Below are 12892 nucleotides of genomic sequence, written 5' to 3'. Positions count from 1 at the left end.
TGTGGTCTCAAGACACCACATCGCGGTACAGCGGACTGGCGGCGGACCCCCACCTCCTCACCCACAACTAACAACATGGGAGGAGCAGGACTTGGCTATGCTGCATCCTGAGGGCCTCGCAGGAGTCGGTGAAGGAATGGACTCTGGTAAGTCAAACCTTTAACTATCATATCCCCCACCCTACCTGCATGCTATCATAGACCCCCACCCTCGCCCCCTCCCCTATCACTCCAACTCCTCACAAATGTACTAATAACACAAACCACACATCCCAACACCAAGCCCTGCATGACACAACAAAGCATGGACACCCATCACTAAAGCATGCCTACTGCACATACCCATAGCACCCCCCTGAACCATCATCACACAAGCCCCCACACAGGACTGCTAGCACTGGTGTACTCGGTCACCCACCCATTGCACACCATGACACACACAGATGCAATAATCATGCTTTTACACCCCTGCAGGACCACTACCCAATGTCACCAGACAGGAGGGTCCAGACATCTCCACCCCACCCACAGAAGAGGCCCACAGTGATGACAGCAGCTCTGTCCAACTGGATCCAGATGACCAGCCCGGACCATCGTGGGCCTCGGGACAGTCGGTTCCCCTCACACAGGCACAGCCCACCACAGACCTTCCACCCACTGGTAACACCTGCACAGCACCCACCCAGCGGGACCATACCTCCATCCCCAGGACACGTCTATCAGCTGTGTGTCCACTACTACAGGGAACCCAGGATAACCCACCACCCCAACAACAACAGGGACCTGGGGGCAGTGGCAGTGGGCACACGGTCCAGGGGACGGAGGCACAGTAACACAGGGGAACTGGGAGGGCTGCCGTGCGACAGGGGGCGGACAGGCCAAGGGAACCCATTCTCCACGAGGCCCTCTCCTCCATCATGGGAGCATACCACCACTCCCAGGAGACGCTGGCAACGGTCCTGGTCAAGTTTCAGGAGACCCAGCGCATGCAGGAGGAACAGTATTTGGGGTTCAGGGAGGAACTCAGAACCATCAGCTCCGCCCTGGGCACCATCGTAGGGGTGCTGAAGGAAATACTTAACACCAGGAGGGACACTGTGGCACTCCAAGGGGCCCCTGACACTAGCATGGACGATGAACTGCCCACCACCTCCGCCGGCGCTATTGTACAGGAGCCACTGCCACAGGACCACCACACCAGCACCCCACCCCCTGCAGACGGAGAACCACCCCGCAAGCGGTCCCTGAGATCCAGGAACAAGACAGAGCTCAATACCAAGACCCCTGCCAAGAAATTAGACCACCCTGATTGTCAAACCACTGTCCCACTTTGTAACCCTATCCCTATTGGAACTGCCCCAGCTCCACTTCCTATGCCCATATGGGCAATGCACCTGTGAGACTAATAGACTGGACTCTTCCATAGACATTCCTCCACCATCACCCCTCACCATTTTACAACCGCCCTCCAATATTGAGCACTTAAAGAAACACCCTTGAAGAACAAAACAATCTGGAGTCAGTCTGTGATTTCAAAATGTGTATTAGCAAATGCGTTTTCAAATGTAATGTCAACATACCTATGTCACACATCTCAAGTCCATGAGAAATCTAAGCAGATGACACACGTTGGACACCACACCTGTGAAACCGTAAGGGAAATGTACAACTCAGTGACCATATACTGGTTGAAATCGACAGACAGGATAGAGGTAGAAGTGTGAAAGTACTTGTAGTAGGCAGGAATGTTTTCTCACCTGTGTGTCACAGGAAATATTGCTGGATAACTGAGTCCCTGTTGTCAATGTCTTCTTCCTCTGCTTCCTCCTCATCACTGTCCACAGGCTCCACAGCTGCCACAACACCGTCATCTCGACCATCCTCCTGCAGAAAAGGCACCTGTCGTCGCAAAGCCAAGTTGTGAAGCATACAGCAGGCCACGATGATCTGGCACACCTTCTTTGGTGATTAGAATAGGGAAGCACCTGTCATATGGAGGCACCTGAACCTGGCCTTCAGGAGGCCGAAGGTGCGTTCAATCACCCTCCTAGTCCACCCATGGGCCTCATTGTAGCGTTCCTCTGCCCTGGTCCTGGGATTCCTCACTGGAGTCAGTAGCCATGACAGGTTTGGGTAACCAGAGTCCCCTAATAGCCACACCCGGTGCCTCTGGAGTTGACCCATCACATAAGGGATGCTGCTATTCCGTAGGATGTAGGCGTCATGCACAGAGCCAGGGAACATAGCATTTACCTGTGAGATGTACTGGTCTGCCAAACATACCATCTGTACATTCATGGAATGATAACTCTTCCGGTTCCTGTACACCTGTTCACTCCTGTTGGGGGGGACCAGAGCTACATGGGTCCCATCAATGGCACCTATGATGTTGGGGATATGTCCAAGAGCATAGAAGTCACCTTTAACTGTAGGCAAATCCTCCACCTGCTGCATGTGTTTCAGCAGGGCAGACAACACTCTGGACATCACGTTGGAAAAATAGGCTGTGACATCCCTGATGCCATGGCCACTGTTGTTTGAAATGACCCACTTGCAAGGAAATGGAGCACTGATAGCACCTGCACTTGAGGGGGGATTCCTGTGGGATGGCGGATTGCTGACATCAGGTCAGGTTCCAACTGGGCACACAGTTCCTGGATTGTGGCACGGTCAAACCTGTAGGTGATGATCAAACTTCTTTCCTCCATTGTCGACAGGTCCACCAGCGGTCGGTACACTGGAGGATTCCGCCATCTCCTCACATGTCCCAGCGGACGGTGCCTAGGAAGGACAACAGCGTCCACAGAGTCAAACAACTCAGAGGTATGTACCCACAGTCTACACAGAACACCATTCATACACAAAATGTGGCCTGTATTTGTGTTGTGAGACAAGGCCTAGGTATGTGTGACGCAGTTGGTAATTAGGCCACGTGGGCCCCTGAAATGGTGGCTGCCTGACCTCTAAACTGGGACAATGGGATGTGAGGTAACTGCGCTGGCGTTGTACACCGTCGCGGTAGGCGGTCGAAGACCGCGGCGCAATGCTGCATTGGTTAACATTGGACACTATGGGTCCCAGGAGCCAATGATGATGTACGCCGGCGGTGATGGTATGCACCGCCGCGGACATGACCGCCGTGGACGTGACCGCCATTTTCTATCTGTTCAATCACTCGATACCTGATCTTCGACACGAGAGGACCTACACTGCAAGTGCTGCTGTGACCTCGGTCTGGAAGAGACAATGGCTTGTGCGTCTGGGGAAAGGGTCCCTGCCTTCACTGCAGAGGAGTTGGAGAAGCTTGTGGACGGGGTCCTCCCCCAGTACACGCTACTCTACGGTCCTCCAGACCAACAGGTAAGTACACAGGGAGCACATTGTATGGGCTATGCCTGTGTGGAGAGGGCTGGTTGTAAGAATGAATGGGGCACAGTTCTGCGTGCATGAAGGACTGTGAATGCATGTGCCACATGGCAAGGGTAGGGATGTGGGCCACTCACTTAGACGGTGCAGTTGGTAATGATTTCTCTTCTTCCCCTGTACATGTCATGTAGGTCAGCGCCCACCAGAAGAAGGATATTTGGCGTGCCATCGCCAAGGACGTCCGGACCCTGAAGGTCCACCACAGATGGAGCACCCACTGCCGGAAAAGATGGGAGGACATTCGCCGCTGGAGCAAGAAGACGGCGGAGGCTCAGCTGGGGATGGCCTCCCAACGTGGGAGGGGTGCCCGTCGAACCATGACCCCCCCGATGTTCAGGATCCTGGCGGTGGCCTACCCTGAGTTGGAGGGTGTTGGACTTTTTGCTTATGCAGGGTCATCCCCAATCTTTTTGCCTCCTGCCTCCTATTTTTTTCTGACCTGTTGCTGTTGGCTTTTGAACTCCGAGCACTTTACCACTGCTAACCAGTGCTAAAGTGCATATGCTCTCTGTGTAAATCGTATGTAATTGGTTTATCCATGATTGGCATATTTGTTTTACTGTTAAGTCCCTAGTAAAGTGCACTAGAGGTGCCTAGGGCCTTTAAATCAAATGTTACTAGTGGGCCTGCAGCACTGGTTGTGCCACCCACACAAGTAACCCTGTAATCATGTCTCAGACCTGCCGCTGCAGTGTCTGTAAGTGTATTTTTACACTGTAAATTCGACTTGGCAAGTGTAAGCACTTGCCAGGCCTAAACCTTCCCTTTTCTTACATGTAAGGCACCCCTAAGGTAGGCCCTAGGTAGCCCCAAGGGCAGGGTGCAGTGTATGGATAAGGTAGGACATATAGTAATGTGGTTTATATGTCCTGACAGTGAAATACTGCCAATTTCGTTTTTCACTGTTGCAAGGCCTGTCTCTCTCATAGGATAATATGGGGGCTACCTTTAAATATGATTAAAGTGTAGATTCCCCTAGAGAGTAGATGGACATGTGGAGTTTGGGGTCCCTGAACTCACAATTAAAAAATACATCTTTTAGTAAAGTTGATTTTAAGATTGTGCGTTTGAAAATGCCACTTTTAGAAAGTGAGCATTTTCTTGCTTAAACCATTGTGTGACTCTGCCTTGTTTGTGGATTCCCTGTCTGGGTCAGTTTGACAGTTGGGTTATTTTTCACCTCGCACTAGACAGTGACACAAAGGGGGCTGGGGTGTAACCTGCATTTCCTGATTAGCCATCACTGCTAGGAGGGAGGGGTGGAGTGGTCACTCTCATCTGAAAGGACTGTGTCTTCCTCTGACAATGCCGGCTCCAACCCCCTGCTATGTGTCTGAGGCCTTGCCTGGGCAAGGCAGGATTTCACAAGTAGGTGTGAGTCCCCTTTGAAGAAAAGTGACTTCAAATACTAAAATGGGTATAAGAAGGGCACCCAAATCTACAGACTTTAGAAACACTTCTGGAACCAAGAGGAACCTCTGCCTGGAGAAGAGCTGATAGCTGAGGAAGAAGTGCTGCCCTGCCTGTGACTGTGCTTTGTGGAGCTTTCCTACAGTGCTGCTTCTGCCAGAGTAAGAGGGCAAAGACTGGACTTTGTGTGCCTTCCATCTTGTGAAGAAATCTCCAAGGGCTTGAGTTAGAGCTTGCCTCCTGTTGTTTGAAGTCTCAGGGACAGCAAAGACTTCTCTCTGCCAGCACCTGGAGTCTCTGGAGAGACTCCTGCCCCGACAAGTGGTGCCCTATCCAGTCCCTGGGCCCTTGAAAGGAAAGCTGGTGGAATCCAAGGAAATCGACTTCGGACGACTTCGGACCAACGCCGCTGCTGAATCCGGTAACGCCGCCTGCACCCGACGGCGTGACCTTCGCTGGAACGCGACGCTCTTCGCAGGCCCGATGCCACTGCAGCCCCGCTGAAGTCCACGACTCCATGGAAGTCGCCGCACCACGTCGTGACCGACGCCGCTCGAAGTGCACGGATTCAACGTTTCGCACAGACGCCGCGATCCCCGACTTCGCGCATCGGCTTGTTCTCACTCTTCACCAAAGGTACTGTACTTGGGGGTCTACACGACTCCGTGTCTGGCGCCGCTGGTGTCGGCTTGTTGGGAACGACTCCGTCACGATGCTGTGTTAACATCTCATCGAAGCATTTTTGTTTCTAAACGCTATTTTTGAGTTTAATCTTTAAAAATTCATAACTTGACTTGTGTATGTCGGATATTTGTCGATTTGGTCTGGTTTTGTTTAGATAAATATTTCCTATTTTTCTAAACCGGTGTTGTGTCATTTTGTAGTGTTTTCATGAAGTTACTGTGTGTGTTGATACAAATACTTTACACCTAGCGCTCTGAAGTTAAGCCTACTGCTCTGCCCAGCTACCAAGGGGGTAAGCAGGGGTTAGCTGAGGGTGATTCTCTTTTAGCCTGACTAGAGTGAAGGTCCTTGCTTGAACAGGGGGTAACCTGACTGTCAACCAAAGACCCCATTTCTAACAGAGGGCATCACAGCAGACACAAGGGGGTGAGTACAACATCATTCAGCGGACTTTGCGTGCAGTGAAGGTGTCTGGGTTGGGGAGGAGGGCTGTGGGTTTCCCTAGGCCAGGGCGAGTTCCGTAGGCTAGGCCCCTCCGTAATGCAGGCCATGTGGCACCCCACCCCACCTCTGTAGAATGCCAAGTACAGGTATTCATGCTCCTGTGTCATCTATGTGTGCAGATGTCGTCCATAGCCATGTAGGCCATATCCCAGGAATTGCATCTGTAGAGCCCAACAGAGCGATGTAGTGCAGGGGGCTGCTGTGTCTGTATTGTCCACCAACGGTAGCGGTAAGCCATGCACTCAACCTGTCTTTCTTCTGTCGTTCCCCCCCCTTTTTGTGGTCTCCCTGTTCTTGTGTGCATCAGCATCACCAGGCGGAGGTACAGTGGCACCGGAGCACGAGGGAGCTGCATCCCACATGGCCATGGAGGGCCACACCACGGACTCAGAATACACCAGTGGGACGGAGGGCGAGGGGAGCACCACGGCAGTCACAGGATCTGCAACCAGCAACACAGACTCATCCTCCGATTGGAGCTCCCTTGTGGTGGCGGCAAAATCTGTGCCCCCCACTTTTACAGGTACAGCTGCCACCCCCCCTACCAGCACCACCCTCCCAGAAGCCCCTCAGCCTTCGCCCCGTGCCTGCTCACCCAGGAGGGTGGGCATCACCTTCGCCCCAGGCACCTCAGTCCCTGCCCCTGTCACCTCTGCTGCCCTCAGTAAGGAGGCCATTGACCTCCTCGGGTCCCTCACTGTTGGGCAGTCTACCATTTTGAATGCCATCCAGGGTGAAGAAAGGCAGTTGCAACAAACCAATGCTTTCCTGGAGGGCATTCATTCTGGTCAGGCTGTCCTTCATCGAACCCTGCAAACTCTGGCCTCAGCACTGATGGCAGCCATTGTCCCTGTATCTAGCCTCCCCCCTCCAACTTCCTCCATCCAGACCCAATCCCCTGTACCCCAGCCTATCCCAAGCACACCATCAGACCAGCCTGCACACACCTCACCACACAAGGGAAGCTCAGGCAAACATAAGCACCACACATCCCACAGGCACTCACGCAAGCATCACACACATACAGACACACCAACATCCACTGCCTCCACTGTGTCCCCCTCCTCCTCTTCTCCCTCCTCCCTCCCAGTCTCATCTACACTCACACCTGCGTGCACTACACTACCACTACAGCCACTACGTCCCGCACCAGAACACCCACCACCACACCCCGCTCACGTGCAGTCACCACCCCCACTACCATTTCCACATCCCTGTGTCGTCTCCCAGTGTGTCTGTGACGCCCCCTCCAAAGATACACAAATGCAGACACACACCCACCCAACAGCCATCCACCTCACGACAGCCTCCAGCCCATGCACCTGCACCCAAATCCACAAAAGTTACACCTCCTACAACCACCACCTCTTCCTCCACTCCCAAACCCCCCCAGCTACCCATCCCAGTGTCTCAAAAAACTTCCTGTCCCCCCTTAACCTATTTCCCACCACCCCCCCTCCAACTCATAGGTCCCGTACTAGCACCTCAGCCACAGCACAGCCAGTCCCGACCCCTGTGAAGCACCAGAAGTTGGACAGTTCCCGGCGGGAGAGGGGGAAGACTCCAGCCAGCAAAGCTGCTCACAAGGGTCCCTGGGGGAGTGTCGACTCAGCTGTGACTCCTCCAAAGGTGGGAAAGGGGCAGAAGAAATCTCCAAAGTCTGGGAGGAGCAGCACCGCCATCATTCCCGCTGCCCAGGATGCCACCGCCAACCCCATCGTCACTGGCCAGGAGGCCACCGCCAGAGTCACTGCCCAGGAGGCCAGCCCCATTGTCACTGGCCAGGAGGCCACCGCCAGAGTCACTGCCCAGGAGGCCAGCCCCATCGTCACTGGCCAGGAGGCCACCGCCAGAGTCACTGCCCAGGAAGCCAGCCCCATCATCACTGGCCAGGAGGCCACCGCCAGCCACAGCCCAGCTGGCCAGGAGGGCCCCGCAAGCCACAGCCCAGCTGACCCATGAAGGACCGCCAGCCACAGCCCTGCTGGGCAATGAAGGACCGCCTTGGCAAGGACCGCTGAACAGGCCAGGGACCGCTGAGCAGGGCAAAGACCACCATGGAATGCACCGCTGAATAGGTCTGACACTGGCCACTCAAGCACCGCTGAACAGGCTAGGGACCGCTGAACAGGGCAAAGACCGCCATGGAATGCCCCGCTTAACAGGTCTGACACTGGCAACTCAAGCACCGCTGAACAGGCCAGGGACCGCTGAACAGGGCAAAGACCGCCATGGAATGCACCGCTAGCCCATTTGCGGCTGGGGCAGTGACGCAACTGGGACCGTCACGGCGTGTGTGCTCCACTCTGGGACTTGCATCCACTCCGTCTGTCCTGCACAGGATGAAGCACTCTGGGCATAAAGCCCCCACCAGAACCAGTGGAGAAAGGCATCCACTACCTCAGTCCTTGGCAGGATGAAGCACTCTGGACACAAAGCCCCCTCCAGAACCAGTGGAGGAAGGCATCCACTCCGTCTGTCCAGCACAGGATGAAGCACTCTGGGAAACAAAGCCCCCTCCAGAACCAGTGGAGACTTGCATCCACTCCGTCTGTCCTGCACAGGTTGAAGCACTCTGGCACAAAGCCCCCTCCAGAACCAGTGGAGACTGTTATCCACTTGAGAGACTGTGGCTCTGCACTCCCCAGGAATGGTACAGTGGGCAAACCACCCACTGCAGAGACTTGAGAGACTGTGGCTTTGCACTCCCCAGGATGCAGCAGTGGGCAAACCACCCACTGTAGAGACTTGAGAGACTGTGGCTTTGCACTCCCCAGGATGCAGCAGTGGGCAAACCACCCACTGCAGATACTTGAGAGACTGTGGCTTTGCACTCCCCTAGATGGTACAGTGGGCAAACCACCCACTGCAGAGACTTGAGAGACTGTGGCTTTGCACTCCCCAGGATGGTACAGTGGGCAAACCACCCACTGCAGAGACTTGAGAGACTGTGGCTTTGCACTCCCCAAGATACATCAATGAGCATGGAGCCCCCTCGTGGATCTGGCATGGTGCACTCATCCGGCTGAGGTGCCCCCCCTTCCCTAGATATGCATTGGTGTGTGTGTTGTAGTGGGTGAGGGTCGGGGTGGGGGTTGGGATGTTGGTTGTGTGTGTCCCTGTGTTTTTGCCTCCCCCTCCACTATGTCGTAGGTGCAGTACTCACGTGGTCTTCGCCGCCGGCGTTGATGAGCCTCGTATAGGAGCAGGAAGACTATCGCAGGGAGAATTTAGAGTTCCGGCTCCATGGTGCCCTCCTTCCTCGTGGAGTGTGTAGAGGTGAGCATTTTACCTTCTAAATTCCTGTTTCCGCTGTGTTTTTATCCGCAGTGAATCCGCCCCGGAAAAGGTGGCGGATTGGTAGGTTGTGATACTGTGGGCGGTACATTGACCTCCGCCTGTCTGTTGGCGGTGACCGCCGCGCTGTTTGTCTGTACCGCCGTGGCGGTCTGAGTGTTAAAGTGGCTGTCTTTGTTGGCGGTTTCCGCCACGGTCATAATTCCAATTTCTTTACCGCCGGCCTGTTGGCAGTCTTACGCCAGGGTTGTAATGACCCCTTTGTCTTCTCCTTGAATTTTCCCTATATATTCATTCCCTATTTCTTTCACCCCGACTCTGATTATTTTTAGACCTTTTCAATTTTATTCTTTTACATAATTTGCATAACCCCACGTTCCTAATAGACAACCCACAACAATTAATATTCCCTGTATAATTTTCAACAGTACCTCATTCCAAATACTACTAAGCCAATAACCCACTGAAGCAAAGCCTTTACCAACCTTTTACTAAACATCTGGTTCTTTTAACTCCTTCAAATCACTACTTGCATTAGTCAGATTAGTAAGTAAGTCCCTTATCTCTTTACTGTTGTTAGGAATGTAACAGCAACAATGCCTAGAGTTAATCATTTTACAGACTCTGCCATCCTTTGCTAAAATATTGTCTAAAGCAAGATGATTTTGAAGTGTCATAGCTCTATCAGCAGCTAATTCAGTATCTATCAGGAGTATTACCTCTGCAAAATTTGTCAGCATGATATCCACAATAGTTGCCAACTTTCGAATCTTGACTGAGTTCAGGATGACCCCAGGGAAGGAATCACCGCACCAAAAATGTCTCCCACTACTGCAGAAGAGGACTCCTCTGTTCTTATTACGTAATTCAGTCACTTTCGGAAACTTTTTCAAATCCTTTATGTGATAAATCTTTGGGAATACTATCCCCAAATAACATGTCCCATACCATCCTCTTGGAAGACGATAATAAGCATTAAGTCCACAAATGTTATAAATCCCTGGAATCGCAGGGTCCTGCCCATTCAACATAAAAGCACATTTACTCTGCAACAGAAACACATGCCAACATTCACTTGTACCCACAAATAAAGTGTCAGTGCGTGACTTTGGCCTATATATACAAAGTTTTCCTATGTGTAAAGCATCCAAAGATGATTTCCCTTGCGTTTTAATTGCACTATATGCATAATCATTCTTGAAAGTCCTTTTCTCTAAGCCTTTTTCTAATTTCTCCTTCAGTGACTTTCTCCTGTCATCAGTCTGATCTAAAAAGCTCTTCTCTAAAGATGTAAGCAACCATGTGAGCATAAGCTGCCCCAAAGGTTAGTGTAGGCTCAAAGAATCCTCTAACCAGTACTGTCATTATCCTTAGCTATTCTACTCAGATATCTCATAATAGGAACAAACAAAAACACAACATCATGATTAGAGTAAAAATATTGAATGCACTCCTGATTAGAGAACCTTGTTAGTAGCAGACTCCAACTTATTCCGTATGTTAGTGGAAGACTATGATAAGTGACTCCTCCATCGACTGATGAAGGAATCTGTGTACACACAAGACAATCCCTCGCATCCATCATCTCAACATACTCACTCAATAAGCGATAGAAAACATTAGAAGAAAGTTCTCCTTGCGCATTAGTATAATCATGCAAATACTTCTCATCTAACTTAAACCTCTCTAAAGCCGTTAGTGTGGTAGTCTCAAAAGCAGAAGTCTGGTTGGCTCCTCTTGCATCAAGAACAGACATACCCACAATCAACACTATAAACAAAATCCCACACATAATCGCCAACCCAATGCTCATATATTTACAGCGCCTAACATCTCTAACCTGCATTATCAAAATCACCCATGATCTGTAGAGAATCAGAAAGCAGAAATAACTTAGGAAAATGCAGCAAAATCGAAAATAGACAACTCTTCTTTTAGCCGTTCAGTTTCACTTCCAGTGACCCTTCTCCTTGTCAAAATCAGTTAGCAGCTTGTCAAAATCAGCTTTGAAAAAGTCAAATCAGGTTATCAATATCTTTTCCAGTTACTTTTGTTAGTCTCTTTCTCAAAATGTGTTACTTAGATTGTTTCGTCAGTTCAGCTCTTTGATCTTCTTCAGGTCACCTCAAAATATTGGCTCGGAACTTCTGTATCAAAACAAAAAGACATAGGGGGTCATTCTAACATTGGCGGGCGGCGGAGGCCGCCCGCCAATGTTCCCCTTCCAAAATACCGCTCCGCGGTCGCAAGACCGCTGAGGGTATTTTGGGATTTGCCCTGGGCTGGCGGGCGGCCGCCAAAAGGCCGCCCGCCAGCCCAGGGCAAATCAACCTTCCCACTAGGACGCCGGCTCAGAATTGAGCCGGCGGAGTGGGAAGGTGCGACGGGTGCAGTTGCACCCGTCGCGTATTTCAGTGTCTGCAAAGCAGACACTGAAATACTAAGTGGGGCCCCCAGGGGCCCCGCGGCACCCCCTACCGCCATCCTGTTCCTCGCGAGACCCGCCAGGAACAGGATGGCGGTAGGGGGTGTCAGAATCCCCATGGCGGCGGATGGAGGATTCCCCCGAGCAGCGGAAAGTCGGCGGGAGACCGGCGACTTTCTGTTTCTGACCGCGGCTGAACCGCCGCGGTCAGAATGCTCGAGGGAGCACCGCCAGCCTGTTGGCGGTGCTCCCGTGGTCGGTGACCCTGGCGGTCACCGGCCGCCAGGGTCAGAATGACCCCCATAAACTCTTATTGCCATTCATTTGTAGTTGCATATGCCCACTCAGTACCTGCGTATCTCCGACTTGCTATTCCCTTCCTCTTCAACTTCCAATCACCATTCAACTCTCCTTCACTTAATTCTTCTTTTCTTGTAATATCTACTTCTTCCTCTATTGTTTGATCATCAACCACTTCTTTCCTTTTCTCTACGTGTGAGTCAGGCCATTTATCTCCTTTTCTTGAACCTTCAGTCAATATTATCTTCAAGATTGAACTAAAATCTTTCTCTTTCTCTTTCTCTTTCTCCGTGGTGTTTTCTCTTGACAGACCTGCAACAGGCTCAGGAGGAGTCAGATCACCTCAACTTTGATCCAGCTCAACACCTTCCCCTTCTGGGCCTGGAACTTGCTCTGTTTGCCTCTCAAATTTGTCTGCTTCTGAGAGAGCCCCCTCAGTACTAGGCTCTCCCTCTGCATCAGTTTAGATTGGTTCCCCAGCACCCTCCTGGAGTTCCCCACCCTCGTCTCTTGCAAGAGTGATGGAACCGTCATCAACAAGCTCAGATTCAGCTCCAGTTCCTCCTCCTTCCTTTTTCTGTTCTGGTGGTGTAATTTGTCCCACAGTTGTTGGTACCCTCAACAAAGCTTCTTCATGATGCAGTGGTCATGCCACTTTCTTTGTATGACTCGCGTGAATCCAGTTCGGGATCCCTGCACACTTCACAGCTGTCGTAGATGTTAAAATCACTTGATATGGTCCCCTCCAATGAGGCTCCAAACACGTCTTGCGCACGTGCTTCCGGACAATAACCCAGTCACCGGCTGTCAGGTTGTGCCCCGGATTGTGGATTGGTGGCAATGTGGT

The sequence above is a fragment of the Pleurodeles waltl genome, chromosome 4_2, assembly GCF_031143425.1.
Source record: "Pleurodeles waltl isolate 20211129_DDA chromosome 4_2, aPleWal1.hap1.20221129, whole genome shotgun sequence".
NCBI lineage: Eukaryota > Metazoa > Chordata > Amphibia > Caudata > Salamandridae > Pleurodeles > Pleurodeles waltl.
This window is presented reverse-complemented; position numbering follows the sequence as displayed.